We start from the raw sequence: 3,116 nt of genomic DNA, 5'->3' as shown, positions 1-3,116 counted from the left end.
TGCATTGTTTGATTAAGGCACAAGGTGGATTCAATTGCCTTAGTAACTTCACACAATTCTGCATTTTTCTCTTTGTCAGTCACTATTGCTCAATACCCTTGCCTTAGGCTGCTGCCTTTGTTTCATTACCACTCTCGAAACTTGTCACTGTCACTGTCACCCTTCACTGCCCTTAGCTTACTACACACTTTAGCTAGGAAGACTTCTTGTATGCTCCTCTCCCTGTGGACAAACCCACTCATCCTTTTATTACAAATCTTGGCCTTGTATACTTGCAAGTTTGTGTGCTCCCCATTTTCACACCAAGTTTTTGGCGCCGCTGCCGGGGAGCTGGCTGCCATATTTTTGAAGTTTTCATAGCTGTTGTGGCCTGCCTGTGCTTGCATAGTTGTGTGTGCTCATTGCTATTGTGGCCTTGCTGTGCTCATTGTTCACTCACCTGTTGCTGCTGCCAAGCTGCTGTTGCTGTTGGAACTGCAGTGAAGCTGAAGTTCCTGAGCTGGTACCTTCTCTGCCAAGCTGTGCTGTGCTGTTGCTGCCAAGCCAAAGTCTGTTGCTGCTGTTGCTGTTGCTGCTGCTGGTGAACCAAAGCAACTGCTGCTGCCAAGTGAAGCTGCTGGGCTGCCAACTGAAGTGAAGCTGCTGGGCTCTGCCTTCTTCTGGTGGGCTTGTACTTTTCTGAATTGGGCTTCACCAACTTCAACTGAACTGGGCTTGCCAAGTGCTGCTGGGCTCTGCCTCCTTTTGTTGCTGGGCTCGTGGTCTTCTGTGAGCTGGGCTTCGTTGCTGCTGCTGCTGGGCTCTGCTCCACCTGTTGCTGCTGGGCTTGAGCGAGAACTGTGTAGGACGATCCTAAAGCCCAACTGGGCTGTGCAACTAAAAGGGAACAAAAGCCTAACTGGGCTTCCCTCCTTGACCAAGTAAGCCTAAAACCATGAGTAACCCACTTGGGCCTCATTAAATATTCAATTTGGGTATGTAATAATTAATTTATTTTTAATTTGGGCTTGTAATAATTATTTTTATTTTTATTTTTATTTTCTTTTTCTTTTCTTTTATTTTCTTTTATTTTTCTTTTATGGGCTTGTAATTATTATTATTGTTTTTATTTTCTTTTATGGGTTGTGCTAATTTATGCTAGGTTTAGTTCAAAAACTCTTCCAAAGCCCAATTTTAGACCAAAAACAAAATCCCTTATTAAAACCAAAATTCCACTCCTTAAAACCAAATTCCACTTAACCCTTTCAAAACCAAACCCTTATGGGCCCTGTTTTCTCCCTTATCTGTGGGCTTGTTATTTCATGAGTGGGATATGATTGTAACCTTTAGAGACCAATCAAATAGACTAGTTAGAGTAAATCAAATAGACCCAATTGACATACCCACAACTTCTGAGGAAAACACACCGGACCAATCTGAAACAATGGGAGAACCCCGTACCCTCAAGGATTATATGTACCCAACTAGAGCCAGTCAACCTTCTTGTATTATATTACCCGAGGCTAATGGCCATTATGAGCTGAAATCAAGCACAATACAGATGCTCCCTATTTTTAGAGGTGTTGAGAATGAAAACCCTTACCACCACGTGAGAGAATTCGAGGAAATTTGTGGAACTCTGCGTTTCACTCAAATGTCCGACGAAACCCTAAAGTTAAGGCTCTTTCCTTTCTCCCTGAAAGATAAGGCAAAGGCCTGGCTGTATGCTTTACAGCCTCAATCCATCATGACATGGGATGACCTCATAAAGGAGTTTTTCAAAAAGTTTTTCCCGAATCACAAGACTGCGACAATTCGTCAAAGTCTGAATAGCTTTGTGCAATTAGAGGGTGAAACCTTAGCTAGATACCTGGAGAGATTCAATGAATTATTGCTCCAATGTCCCCATCATGGTTTTGAAAAATGGAGACTTGTGCAAATTTTGTATGAGGGTCTAGATGTGTCCACCCGAACAACGGTTGAGTCGATGTGTAATGGTCTATTCATAGACAAAACTGCTGATGCGTCTTGGGACTTCTTAATTGAAGTAGCTGAAAAGACGCAACAGTGGGAATCCATCCGTGAACCCAGAAAGACTACATCCGAAGCTAAGGCAGCTAAGGATTTTAGGATTGAAGCAGATTTCGAGGGAAGAGCAAACATGGCATCAATAGTTAGGAGATTAGAAGAGTTAGAACTACATAAAAATTCAAAACCTTCCACCACTACTCTCCGAGAACATGTCGCTTCGTCTGTTTGTGCCGCTTGTAATGATCCCAACCATCAATTCCAAAATTGCCCCGATTTGCTTGCAGTCCAGGAATCTAGGCTTGAACAGGCACAGGCCATGTTTCAAAAACAAGAGCATAACCCCTATTCACAGACCTACAATCCAGGATGGAGAAACCACCCTAACTTTTCATGGTCCAAAGGACCCACTCAGGGAGGACCATCTCAACCCAATCAGAGCTATCAAAACAATCAGGGATCTCATAACAATCAAGGTTATCAATATCCTAGGAACCCTCAACAACAATCAAACTCTCAACAACAATCATATCCTCAACACAATACCGACAAGAGAGTATCCGCCCTAGAGGAGATGTTCCAGAGTCTAGTGCAAAGTCAGAAAAGTCTTGATCAAAAGATGGGTCAAATCTGTGATTCCATAAGTGAGAGAGAAAAGGGTACACTTCCTAGCCAACCCCAACAAAATCCAAAGAGGATATTTCAAACAGGCACAACATCCTGCACTGAAACCTCACCCGATCAAGTCCATGCCATTACCACCCTCCGAAGTGGTAAAACCATCGAGAACAACGTGGGCGAACCTAATGAATCTGATATAAATTCCACGCTGTCTCCACACCCCCAGAAAACCAAAGAATCTGAGCAAGTTGGAAAGCCTGACAATTCTACTGCTGTGAATGTCCCTTTGCCAACTCATTCTCCTGTTGCCCCATTTCCTCAAAGATTGATCTACCAACAGAAAAGTACCCATTATAATGAGATGTTAGATCTGTTCAAGAGAGTCAACATCAACATTCCTTTTCTTGAAGCAATTAGGCAAATCCCTGCTTATGCTAAATTCCTCAAAGACTTGTGTACTCAAAAGCGCAAGCTCAATGTGCAAAAAC

This window comes from Papaver somniferum, chromosome 2, assembly GCF_003573695.1.
Source record: "Papaver somniferum cultivar HN1 chromosome 2, ASM357369v1, whole genome shotgun sequence".
Lineage (NCBI taxonomy): Eukaryota > Viridiplantae > Streptophyta > Magnoliopsida > Ranunculales > Papaveraceae > Papaver > Papaver somniferum.
The sequence above is the reverse complement of the archived record's forward strand: the minus strand, read 5'-3'. Positions refer to the sequence as shown.